This window comes from Pezoporus flaviventris, unplaced genomic scaffold (genome assembly GCF_033815535.1).
Source record: "Pezoporus flaviventris isolate CSIRO_AGI_PZ_B2104156 unplaced genomic scaffold, CSIRO_AGI_Pfla_v1 ptg000001l, whole genome shotgun sequence".
Taxonomy (NCBI): domain Eukaryota; kingdom Metazoa; phylum Chordata; class Aves; order Psittaciformes; family Psittacidae; genus Pezoporus; species Pezoporus flaviventris.
In genome coordinates, this window is record NW_026892549.1 from 5,206,326 (window position 1) to 5,219,570 (window position 13,245).

The 13,245-nt window shown below is 41.5% G+C and overlaps 1 protein-coding gene and 2 long non-coding RNA genes across 4 annotated transcripts in view; 2 read left to right on the plus strand and 1 right to left on the minus strand.

The window, feature by feature from the left end:
• Window positions 1-64: 64 nt before the first annotated feature.
• LOC133277958 (uncharacterized) lies at window positions 65-5,288 on the minus strand. The gene is made up of 2 exons (XR_009746413.1): window positions 5,175-5,288; window positions 65-496 (listed from the first exon to the last, which is right to left on the minus strand). It is a non-coding gene; the product is annotated as an uncharacterized LOC133277958 (long non-coding RNA).
• On the plus strand, window positions 332-5,560 carry LOC133277921 (uncharacterized). The gene is made up of 3 exons (XR_009746391.1): window positions 332-448; window positions 5,159-5,434; window positions 5,495-5,560. It is a non-coding gene; the product is annotated as an uncharacterized LOC133277921 (long non-coding RNA).
• A 1,708-nt stretch (window positions 5,561-7,268) lies between these two features.
• Window positions 7,269-13,245, plus strand: part of SEC22A (SEC22 homolog A, vesicle trafficking protein) — a 29,119-nt gene continuing 23,142 nt past the window's right edge. Inside the window, exons 1-2 of one of the 2 annotated variants that reach the window (XM_061469536.1) lie at window positions 7,269-7,292; window positions 10,708-10,935. The gene's annotated coding sequence lies outside the window, so the exon portion shown is untranslated. The remainder of the gene's footprint in view (window positions 7,293-10,707; window positions 10,936-13,245) is intronic. The other variant, XM_061469450.1, reaches the window with a different exon arrangement.

The window sequence follows — 13,245 nt, forward strand, 5'->3', positions numbered from 1 at the left end:
TGTTGTGTACTGTTTGTATTGTAGTCCCAAGATCCAGGTCCTCATTATGCTAGAGAGACTGTCATGCATGGAAAGGCTTTTATTATGTAAATAGGCTGTGAAAAAAGAAGTAGTGTTATCTCTGTTTTACAGATGAAGCAGTGAGAGGAAGAAAAAAAAAGGAGAAAGCATTTTGCCCAAGGACACGGGAAGTCTGTGGGTCAGTGGTGCACTTGAAAGTCAAATCTTGATTTAGTTTCTTACCAGCTTTTCTAATGTATAGTGCCCACAACATAATTAAAAATTAAGCACAACGAAGACAATACCATGTGTAATTTATCTCTATCATCTAGAACAATCACCCAGTATCTCTCAGCCAAATTCTCCCCAACTCTTCTGTTTCTTCAAAAGCTGTATTTTTATCATGTCCAATGCTCGTGCTCACCTTACAAGTCAAGTCACAGTACATGTCCTCTCATTTTCTGCAGGTAGGTCATGTTTGAGTAGGATTACAAACCTGTTTGGGAAAAGACCCAGTCTGGGGGTCTTTTCCCAAACATGGAGGGATCCTGTGTGGGGTCATGTCTCAAGTCACAGCAGCCTGCTGAATTTATATCAGAATCCTTTTAAAAAGTGGTATTATCAATATTTAGGATAAAAAAAGGATGCATATACATTTCTGACAGTGAATGTAGCAAGGCATCCAATATATTTATGACTGCTGCTCAACCCTGCCTGCTAGTCAAAAATACATATTGCTGTAACTACCTAATCTATACCAAAGACAAATAAAACACAGATTTCACTCAAGAGGCATAATATATTTTGCTTTGTGTACATCAAGGTTTTATGTCAGGCTTTAGGAAAGAATGTGGGAGGAGAAAATTATAGAAGTCATCACAGTCACTGGAAAACAGAGTAAAATTGAATTGGCATTTACTAAGGCTGACTAATACCAGACTAATTCAATAGCTTTCTTTGATACAGTAAGCAATTAGCTCAACAAAAAGGGAAATCTAACTGTCTGGACTTCAATAAAGTAGCTGATGAGAAGACGTGTATAAAATCGTGTCTCCTACGTGGAGAAGTCTGAGATTTATAGAGGAACTGCAAGGTGTTACAATGAGAGAAGTTAAGATGTGTTGAAAGGGAATTATTCAGAAGTCGTAAAAAGTAAGCCTCAATGTTGATTATTATTATTTTCATTAATGACCCATTTAGAAAACAGAAGTGCCTGATCATTAAAATGTATCAAAGTCACAAAATTAGGAGGTATTATCAGTGTAAAGAAAGTTCATAATATCCCACAGCAAGAACTGAATGTCCTTGAAGAGTAAGGCCACAGAAGTAGTGAGCTAGCAGCAGAAAAATATCTGCCAGAAACCAGCAACAACACTGAAAGGTTTTTAACCGTTTGCCCCAGTGCATGTGGACATGGCAAAAGCAACTGAAACTGTAAAATGCAGTAGCAGAGACATTTCCAGAAGAGCAAGGGAAGCATGAATGTCATAGAAGACCCCAACAAGGTTTTGTTTGGAATTAGATGCATTATTCTCATCAATAACTTTAAGGAAAGCCAAATTCTTAATGGAACAGGTAAAGAAAAGGGCTCCTCAGATGTGGAGGAGATTGGAGAGCCTTTCATAAAAGGAAAGTGTGTGTATGCAGCTCATTTAGCCTAGCAGCTGCAGACTGAGGTATGGTTTTATTATTCTTTGTAAATGCATCAGGTAGAGTAAATATGAAAGGCAGGCAATCTTGGCATATAATCAAACAGGTATAAATTGGGAATGAATAATTTTGATTCCCTACTAGGTGTTCTTTATCCACCTGCATAGTGAGGGTGTAAAAATTAGGGGGATAAAACCACACCTAGCTCCAACATGATGCTCATAGAATGTGTTAAATGCATTATGCAGTCCAGTTGCCTGCACTACCAGGGGGCTGGATTTGATAACCCAGAAAGTCCTGCCAGTCCTACATATTAGCATATCCCTATATCTTAGCAGGTTTCTATTGTACTGAGCTATCACCTCCATCTCATAATCTTATTAGATATTATAGTACCTAATAATCCCTTCAATCCTAAGAAACCTTTTTATCTTTCTAAATTAAATTTCAAGTAGAACATCCTAACTGTGGATTACAAAGCCATATGTGTTTTATTTTTCTTACTCAAGTAAGTTTGTTGTGGCTATTATCATAAACAAATTCCTTAAGGGACCAAGATCTGAATATACATTATAGTGTTTATGGCACAACTGTACCAACAAATAATGATTTCCTTATTTATTGTAATTGTTTAAATGGCTCCTGATGAAATTTTTGGCCTCATGAAGTGATCAGCTTGGAATGACTTTCCTTTCTATGAAAATATTTAAATACAAACAAAGTCTGCCAATGTGTTCAATTACAGTCATGTAGAGAACTAAAGGGATTATGCGTAGTAGGAATGTATTCATGTGGCTTTCCAGATCAGCTGCTTCTACCAGAGAGGGAATGAAGTAAGTGGAACAGCCCCAAAGAGAGACCGTTACTGTTGGGATGGCTTGGGACAGGATCATCAGAAAAGCTCACTTGTGTTATTTCCATAAGCCCACAAAGCTGATGGCCCTGTAAATAAAACTGCATTAACAACACGTTGCTTTTCAAACTAATTGAGATGCAGTGTGAAGATTACTTTTCAGAAATATGATGTTCTTTATGCAGGAGATCATGCTGGGCCCTGCTGCAACAAGAGCCATTGGGATAATGATGCTCTATTTTGTTCTAACATCTGCATTTATTACCAGTGAGATACTTTATGTGATATTATGAGGTGGCTTCAAACTCACAAAGCCCTTGAGAATTTAACACTATTGTTCCATGAAAGAAACGCTTCTGCCCATCACAGGCCCTAGCGCAGAGGGCTTTTGAAAGAGAAACAAGAAAATAAACTGGGTATTCTACTGGTGATTTTTATGACCTTGCTCACACTTCTGCTGATGCTGTGTTAGCAAGAACAGTTCATTCCAGTGAATATAATCTTAGCTCTTGTGATTACGGACACAGGCTTCTCTAAAACCTCTAAAACTAGATGCAATTTTTTTTTTTCAGAGTGCGGAATTGTCAGAACGTCACAAACAGCTGGGTTTTTAGCCAGCACCATGACTTCAGCAGCCTGGTTCAGAGTTTAAAGCATTTGTGATGATGCTGGGCAGCAGTCAACACATTCACGGATTCAGCATACCAGTATTTTCATGGGAATTGCCATTACCATCCAAGAAGCAGGAAGCACACTAATGGATTATTAGCCTGGTTTTCAGCTAAAGCTCCAGCTTGAATAATAACTCCAGCTTCAAGCACCACACTTTAAGAAAGCTATATTAAAAAAAAAAAAATCTAGAGAAAGGAGCAATAGAATTATAAAGATGTTCAGTAGACATAAGGGGTTTGTGGTGTTTTTGTTTGGTTGGTTGGTTTTTGTTTTTAATAAGATGAAAGGCTCTGGGTTTAGTTAGCCTAAATCAAAGAAGGCTTTTATTTTCCCCATAAAAATGGGTTACAAAGTGGATCAGCAATCTGATACATTCCACAGTTTAATTTGCTGTAGAGAAAACTGAAGTTGAATTTTCTGAATGACCTTCTGAGGGCCCGTTCAGACCTCTGTGCTTCTCCTGTGACTCCATCATCAACAAGCACAACTACTGCCAGCCTCTCAGGCTGGATAATTTTCCTTGGGGAAACCTGATTTAAAAGTCCTGTTTAAATCCAATGGACAAAGCCTAAAGGTCGTCTTCCCTGCTTTTAGTCATCTAAAAACAAGGTGTAGAAGTGCGGCTGGACATGTCTGCTCCCCCTGCAGTGACTGAGGAGAAATAGCGACAGAGAGCTTCACAGTGGGCTATTTCCAGATCCTTAAACTTTGGTGAGATAAATCCCATCCTAACTTGTCTCTGAGTGTTCACTGCTGGGTTTTGCTTTCAGCTGGCTCGTAACACATTAAGCAAGCATATGGCTTCATTGTTTTGTTGTACCAGGTAACATGCTGTCATCTCTGAGGGATCTGACACCACAGGGTCCTCCCTGTCCTCCTCTCTTGTCAATTTATGATGCTGTCCGTACCCTGTCTTTTACTGCTGTTCACCTCCTCCCCTCCTTTCAAAACACCTGCATTCCTCCCCACTCTTTGGTTTCCCTTTGCACTGGCTGGATTTACTTCTTACAAATCTCAGTTTTATCTCTGGCTGCAGCTTTTACTGATTTATTCAGTCCACAATGCCCCTCTAACGATGTTTTATGGCTTCCATGAATGTGGGGAGTCAATGGGACAAGACTATTTTAAGTGTAACTGGCTTGTTAGCCATGCAAATTCTTGAATAACAGGTATGATTTAGTGTTCACTGTGAGAGCTGGGAGTGCTGGAGCTTTAATCTGATTCTGCCACTATCTCTGTCAGTGACCTCATGCAATTTATGTAACCTCTTGGGGCCAGGTCTACCTGAAAATAAAGAATACTGTCTTCCCCTAGGAATGTGTAAGTCTTAACTAGTATATGTGTGTATAGTTTTTGAAGTCCTGTTTATGTAAATGCAAAACCCTTCAAAACATTTACAAAGGTCAAGAGAATTTTAGGGTTGAAACATAAACAGTTCAGAACGAGAAAAATTAAAATTACACATGTATGCACTTATCACAAACCTTTAGCAGCCTCTAATTAAGTAATCACTCCTCAGCATTACAGTAGATGCTGTCATATGCCGTTAAATTGTGTAGCAGCTTGTAATACTGTGCACTCTGTTTACACAGGATAAGGACTTTCTGGAAATCATTCAGAATAATGTATCATCTGAACGTATGCTGTAGTTGTGCCTACTAAGTCAGGATTAGAGATGTTCCCATGCTCAGCTCTACAAAAACCTGTCAGGGAACGCTGTTTCTTCCTGACAAGACACTAACTCAGAGACACAAAGTTGCTTATTCAAACAGGCAGACCCTCCATCCCTTGCCAGGCTGAAACAAGGCTTTTTGTGGTGCACATCTTTGGCAGTTTCCTCCCAGCGACCAGCTTTCGCTACAAGGATACCCAGAAAAGAGCCTTCTCCTGTGGTCTCCAGGATATCCTTTTTTTTTCCTTGAGCTTTTATGTTCAGAGAAAAACTACTCCACTAAGCACCTTCAGGTGACCTCTCTCCTGCAGTGGCCCCTCTGCTCACCTGTGCCTGCCTTCCTCTCCTACATCTCCATGCCACCTGCATCTCCTGACTCCCTGCCTCACCACTTCCCTGTCTCTTCCTCTGAAAACAATCTTTCTCTTATTTCCATCTTCCCTCCACCTCTGTTGCTCAACTCCAGAGCCATAGTCAACCTCATACCCCCTGCTGCAGCCTTCTTTGACACAGACAGTTTGACTCCTCAGCTTGGCGGAGCTTTGCTTGAAGCACAGAGGAGAAAGCCTGGAGGTTGACAGGGCGAAGTTAATTTCCAGCAACAGCAACTTAGTAAAGAGATCATTTTATCACACCTGGATCACCAGCATTCTCAGGGGCAGGGAGTGAGGTGATGTCTCACAGGTATCCAGGGTTGCCATAGGTGTCCACTTAAAAATAGTCTATGCTGCTTAGAGAAGGCAGACTTGAGGTTGGAGAGTGTTAATATGCATCAGTGCTATCCTCCTGCTTATGTTGCTCCTAAGTGAAGCTCGGTAGAGCCCATAAGTGCAGAGTGCAAGGTACATTATGATTCGGAGAAAACTCCAGGAACAAACTCGCCAACAAAGTTTTCAAGTTGACATGGAGGTATTCTTTATTGCGGTGCCGGGAGACATGGGCGATAGCTCCTCCTAACGTGTATCAGCATATTGCTACACAAGCCGTCCTTGTATAGTCACTGGGCATACATACCTATTCGTGAGGCTATGCGTGAATTACATCATTTTCCAGAAAGTTTCCTGCATGCGTACAAAAATGTGATGGTGGTCTTTGAGGGTCGTTTACTTCTCCCAACAATCTTCATAACTTCTGGCAGTCTTTGAAGCACCAGCTTAATTAACAGCACAGACATAGCAATCATCCTGTCCTTCTACCTATCAGTTTAACTGCTCCCACCCTGGACATCTGCTAGTCCCAGATACTCCCCATCCCCAGGTCCTGTTTTTTTTATTCTGTTTTTCTTACACTTTTTGTACTAAGGTCCTGAGGACCTAAACCGATGTCAACTACCTTCAAGCATGGCAGTTACTTTCCATTACAAAGCCATCAAACTTAATGTTACTTAGAACTGATTACATTTTGTGTATTTGTGCCTCCTTGCCTCAATTACCTCTACCCTGACGCTGTTTGCAATACTATAAGCACTTGGATAGTGAAGTAGTAACAGATGGAAGGAGAAATTAAAAGGCGTTAGCAAGGAAATAAGCTGCTTTCATTTCAGATTTGAGCCAATAGACTAAAATTGTATGATACAGAAGGAAAACAGTAATGTTGAAGAGCAATAGAGGGAGAAAAACATCCTTGTATCAGTAAAGAAACTAGTTGTAAAATAGGAATGTCACTTTGGGATTAGTAATGAGATTTGCAAATTTTTTTTTTTGTATCGCCTTTTATTGCCAGAACGTGCCCAGTTGGTTTGTCTGGCAGCTGGTGTCATCTCTGCGCAGTTCTTCTAGTGACAACTACGACAACATCAACCCTACCTCCTCCCCATCAGCAGCTGTATTTGCTGCCTCATCAGAAAACACCCAGTGTTCGTCTTGTGACTTACACAGCACATGCCGAGGTCTGTATGTGCCCATTGACCCTGGTGGAAATTAGGTAACTACAGTTGAACACTATTACACAGGAGAACCCAAGGAGCACAATTACTAAACCTCAGTTCTTTTGAAAATGAGGCTAATTAGAATCAGTCAGAGGTGTGAAGCAGAAAACCACCACTACCGTCCTGACACACTGGGGGCTCCTTGCAACACCAGTGGTGCCGGGACACTTCAAGTCGTTTGACCAACGGCCACCAACCCAGCGTCCCGGCCGGGCAGCCCTGTTCTGAGCGGCGGAAAGGCCTGCACCAAGTTCCGCCACCGGGAAAGACTGGTTCGCACCCCGTCCTCCTCACGAAGCCCACGCCGCAGGTCACTGCCCCGCAGCCACGCGAAACACCCCGCACGTCCTCCCTCAGCGCCGCCCCGCCCCGCCCGCGGAGCAATAGTGCGTCCGCTTCCGCGTCACGTGAGAGTCGTTCCCCCGCCGGCGGGGAGGGTGCGTGCGTGGCAGACGTAGACAGTACCCACAATGCCCGGCGCTCCCCGGTGCTGCTGCCGATCCGCTCCGGTGAGGCAAGTACCTCCAGCCCCTCCTCCGTGGGGCCGTTGCCAGGCGACACGGCGTGCCCGCCGGCGGCAGGGGAGGCGGGAGGAAAGGAGGGAGGCCGAGGGACGGGACGGGACGGTGCTGGAAGATGCTGCTACAGGGCCCTGTGTCTCCCCGCTCTATCCCGGGCCGCGGTCTCGGTTTCCGCCTGCGTTGTTCTTTCAGCTACAGTCCCGGGAGTGCCGGGGCACCGCGGGGCCGTCGATGTGACGGTGCGGGCGCAGGTCTGCTCCTGCGAGGCGAAGCGACTCGTCACCGGTTGTTCCGCCTTCCGGCCGCCCTCCTGCTCGGGTTACTGTGCCCTAGGGTGGCAGCCTGGCCGCTGGAGCTGCAGGATGAGGGAGGGGCCCGGCACCGGGGGCCTACAGCCGCGTGTCTCGCTGTTTGCTCCTGGCTGGGTGCAGCTGGCAGGACAGGTGCGGGAGGACACCGGAGGCACCTCAGGCCACTTCGTAAAGGCCGTTTCGTTTCGTGGTAGAAGCCCGTTGTAGCAGGGATCTGTTGCTGTCCCGGTTTGCGGGGTTAGGCAACAACGTTTTTGTATTAAGTTTTTCAGTCTAAGGCAGTATGAACCCATTTGAGTCAGTAACCACATTACTTCTTTCTGCTCTGCAGATAATAGTGTCAAAGCTACCGTATAAATAGGTGGTAGATGAAAGGGTCAAGTTCCCAAACTTGGGCATGTGGCTTGTTCTGTTCCCTTAGTTTTTCATAATCTGGACTCTTGAGTCCCTCTCTTTTTCCTATGCCTTATGGGAAGGATTATGTGGGCTAGTGGTTTAGGATTATTTCTTTGTCTGATCGTAGCTGATGATGTCAAAGTGGCTTTATTCGTTATGTCCTTCTGTAGCACTTCAGTTTGTAATATGGATTTCTGAAGTATGCTGTAGAGTGGATAATGCAGTTGTCACAACCCTCAAAAGTGGGACAGAAAATTATCCAATACTACTGTGTATGCTTGAAGTAAACACAGAAACTGTATTTTCGTTCCGTGTCAAGCAGGTGTGCGCCTTGCACCCACTTCCCAGTTTTATATTTTATGGAAGGTTGCCATAAGAGGCACATATCCTGACAAGAAGTGCCTTGATTAAGTTGGTGCTGAAGACTAGGCAGGTACACGAGGGTAGGCTTGCCATTGCACTAGATCTGTTTAGAATCTCAAATTTTGTAAGCTAGATTGTTTTTAAAAAATTGTAGTATCCTGAGCAAACCATGTTCACAGGTCATTTTCAAACACTTCCTTGTCAAAAAAGTGACAAGAAGATGTCAGAGAGGTATAAAACAATTACTGTAAGATCACAAGTTGGAAGACCAATTTATTACAAAGGAGTGGAACACATTCCACTTTCTAGGACTTTAGTAGATGCTGCCTCAGGATCAGATACCATCATAACATGAAAATAAACAAGCTGATAATTGAATATGTATTAAAAAAAAGTGCAGTAAACCAGATTCTGGTTTCCATCATCTGAGATTTCCCACTCATGGGAGGAAATTAAACTGAAGCCACATATGATAATTATTTGCAAAAGCAGGGGAGGTTGACATATATGGTAAGTTAACAGCTTCAGGGAGGGATGACCATTTTGGTTGACTGTTATCAAAGCTGTGGCCAGCTTTCCTCATGTTCCTCTTTTCCAGGAGCAATCCCAGCTCTTGTTTGCTGGGAGGGCTGTGAAATGTAGGTGTACGGGGAAATCAATAAAGATGAGTCAGAAGTAAGCACACACAGGGAAACTAAGAATAGCACAAGCATGGAGTGATGCTTCTGTGGTGTACTGTCCCTGTTAGTGACCCTTTGAGGGCAGAATCTTGCTGAGCAAATGGTAGTGTTTCAGTTTTAATCACCCCTGTAGTTTTTCTGTGAATTTTTCCAATTGCCTTTTCAATTCACTTAACATCTTAGCATGAACACATCCTGTGACAAGCAATTCCACTGTCATATTCACAAAATTGCATATTTTGTGAAGAACAATCTGTGGTAACCTTGAGCTGAACACCTGCTGATTGCATATGATGCTCCTCAGTTCTGTCATGGAATGAGATAGTGAACCCCAATCCCTGTTCATTTTTTGCACCCGTAATGGATTCATAGACCATTTTTTGGTGAAAGTGCAGTCTTTTGTCACCTTCAGGTGTTTGATGGATATAGATTTTTTTGGAGAAAGACCTATGAAATTTGTAATAGAGTGGTGAATTACTGTGTGCAACTCTGTATAGATGTATATAAGACATTTAATGACAGTTCTAAACCCACTACTGTATCTTTAATGGGCTTTCTTCAATTTCTACATGCATATGTCTATATCAAATTTATCACTTGGCTCCTTCTGTAGAGCTTTATTGTTTTGAGAGCCAAGTACAATAGTTCTTTCATTTTGAAGATTTAGTAAATTTTTCTCTATATTAATACATTTTCAAGTAAGGCTGAATGTTCTCTTGCAGTACGTGTATTACACATCTCTTTACATATGTGTGATCTTGCAGTCAAAGTGATTTTCTTTTATTAGCCGCATTTTTTAGATAGCATGCTGATTTCAGTGTTAGGAAGCTGAGGAAAAACTGCCCAGTTTCACTGGGTGGGTTTTTAAGGTGATGGTAATCAAGCCTGGCTGACTGGTGATCATAAGACTGTTCATCTAACCACCCTTTTTACCTAGTGTGATTTTATGGTACATTGAGAGAATTGGAAGGTTTTAATGGAGGCTTGTCTTCTGTTACAGAGACTAATTTCTCTACATATAAGTGGGAGTCTTGAAGCAAGTAACTCGTTTTTGTTCTGTATTTGTGTGAATATTTATTTACCTATAGACATAAAAATTGAAAGAATACCTCTGAAGAGGTCTTTATCCTTTGCTTTGTCTGTTGTCCATGCATACATGCTGTTATCAGTGATATTTGTATTCTTTGTCCTTAGTTGTAGGAGTAAAGCAACTATTGTTAGATTGACTGTTGAAAATCTTAATGCTTTGAAAATACAGTGGTAGTTGTATTCTGTTATGTTCCTGAAGTGTTCCAGTTTCTGATCAGAGGAGATTATAGATTAATTAGTGTATGAGGTAAATGATGACATTCAGAGTCAAAGGTTGCTTTACCCTGAGTTACTCATGACTGTGCAGACAGGTAACGTATTTTCCCATTTTAAATGGCAGAAATTATGGGACTTCTTCAAATTCACTTAAAGAATAGATATTAACTTAAAAAATAGAAAAAATTTAATACTTATTCTAGTTTTCTTTTTACTTGAATTCATCTTGAGTAATCTCCCTGGGATGTGTTCAGGCCTTTCCGATAAGCATGCTGTCACTAAAAGAGCTGAAGAATCTTGTTAGCCAGTAAATACATTTATTAACTTTTTTCTGTTTGTTCTTTTCTCACCAGATAGCTCAACATGAACGTTAACTGTCAAGATCATCTTAAAAGTGAAGAGAACAGTATTTTTCCTTCTGAGAGCTGGCTGCAGGATTCTGAGTTTCTCCTGCAGTACTGTCCTATTCACTACCATTTCCTAAAGCGGGTCATGGAGCTATGTTCCGTTCTTCATGTTAGGTACTAATGAAGTTACTTGCTTCGTCAGTGGAAATGCAGATCCATGAAATTACATTTTGTGCAAGTAAGTTAATGAGGGAAATGTTAAACTTTGCTATCACATCATTGTTGTTTCGTTTATGTTGATACAGCTCCCAAAAGTCCATTTTAGCCTTGAGTTCCAAATGGTAGAGGAGGCTATTGATGGAGAACCATTACGATGTAAAGCTTCTCTGCAATTTTGTTACGCTCTTGAGCTGCTGCTGTGGTTATGTGGTTAGCAGCATAGTTAAGAAGAGGGGTGCCAAGTGCATATATATGAATTGTCCTGCTGGCAGCACATGCACGAAGTCAAGATAGAAAAAAGTTTCTGGAACTAGTTTCTGTGTTTAATTTCTAGAATGCTTCCGTGCAGCAAGCTAATTTAGAGCAAGCCCTAAAGTTGTCTTGTTTTCTGATTTTCTGTCCAACTGATCAAGTCATTTTATACAATAGGGAATTCTATAGTGCTGAAATAATAAGTGTACCTGGTAAAAGCCCAAAGTTGTTCAGCAGAGTGCAGGCAACAGTGGCTTCTGCTGCAGTTATGACTGGTGAAAGTCTGATATGCCCTAGAAGTAATTACAAAGGTATTAATGTGGAATTTTTTCGCTCACGTCATGCATCTGAAAGCAAGTTGAAGTTCGACTTGAAGCAGTTTGCTGATATAGCTGAATTTCTTAAGTTGAAAATTACAAGACATTAGCAATATTTTCATTATTATATGCCTCTCTGAGGAGTAAATACCCTTATAAAAACTTAATATTGATTATTATTCAATAAGTACCCTGATGTATATGTAACCTTTGAGTAGTGTCAAATAGGGGAGGTGACATTTCAGGTTAAAAAAAATGGCTATTTCCTCTCTTTTATGGAGAGGCAGTTCTATTTTTGGAAAACTTGGATTCCTAACTTTTTAGAATACATGGTAAGTCCTTCAGTTGCCAAGGCTTGAAAGCACCTTAATGTCATAGCTTGAAAGGTGCTGTAAACATGTCACTATTGCACATGAAAACATATTTCAGCTGTATTCAGAAATCTGTTTTCCTTTGCAGTTTGTGACTCTATGGAACTTGAGTAGCATCATCCGAGGAAAGCGAAAATCTATTTATTTTTTTTTTTCATAATCTCTGAAGTGATAGGTGTACATGGCAGGAGTCTGCAGAGTAGTGTTAAGAGTTGAGGAAGTGTTTGCTTTTGGCTTCATATAAATTCTAGCAGCTCGCCCACTTGTAAGAGGACAAATTTGTATACTGAAACTTAGCGGATATATATTCCTTCTTTTAATGTTTGTCTTGCTAAACTTTTGGATGTTTTGATTCAATGTAAGATTTGAAGAAATTGAAGGTTTTAAAAATGTCTTCACTCTTGAAAGGCTGTCTGCAGGATATGTGTTTATACGGTTACATACCTGCTATAAATTTTCTCCTTGTGATCAAGAAATGCTTAAATATACAACTTTTTTAAGTGACTGTATTCCACAAAACTTTAATTACTATGCTTTGAAAATTAAATACTGTGAAAACAGGTAGACTTTGCGAGCACCATTTCAGCCTGCTCAGTGTTTGTGTGATACTGATAGATGCATTTGCAGATTTAAAGAAAGTGGAGACACATGTAAGGAAAAAAGGTATTTCATGTTAAAGAAATTCCATTATGGCTTGTGAGAGAAAGATTACATTCCTTGCTCTCCTCATCCTAGATTTCCTATTTGATAGTACGTAAGTTACTTAAGTCTCAGTCAGGGTACTTAAGCATGTACTCAGTTTCATGAAAGCACATTGATATTATTGCTTGATCAAGTCCTGGATCATTTTCCATCTGGCATATCCTTACAGTACAGTTTTCCTCTCCAGCTATTCTTCTTGTTTGTTTAAACTATAACAGGGAAGGAAATAAACTATAATAAGGGAAGGAATGCCATCCAGAGGGACCTTGACATGCTTATGAGGTGGGCTGATGCCAACCTCATGAAGTTTAACCATGCCAAGTGCACGGTCCTACACCTGGGTCAGAGCAGTCTCAGGCACAGCTACAGGTTGGGCAGAGAACAGATTCAGAGCAGCCCTGCGGAGAAGGACTTGGGGGTGTTGGTTGATGAGAAAATGAACGAGCCAGCTTCAGTGTGCGCTTGCAGTCCAGAAAGCCAACCGTATCCTGGGCTGCATCAAAAGGAGCGTGACCAGCAGGTCAAAGGAGGTGATCCTGCCCCTCTACTCTGCTCTTGTGAGACCTCACCTGGAGTATTGTGTGCAGTTCTGGTGTCCTCAACATAAAAAGGACATGGAACTGTTCGGAATAAGTGCAGAGGAGAGCCACAAGGCAGATCAGGGGACTGGAGCACCTCCTGTATGAA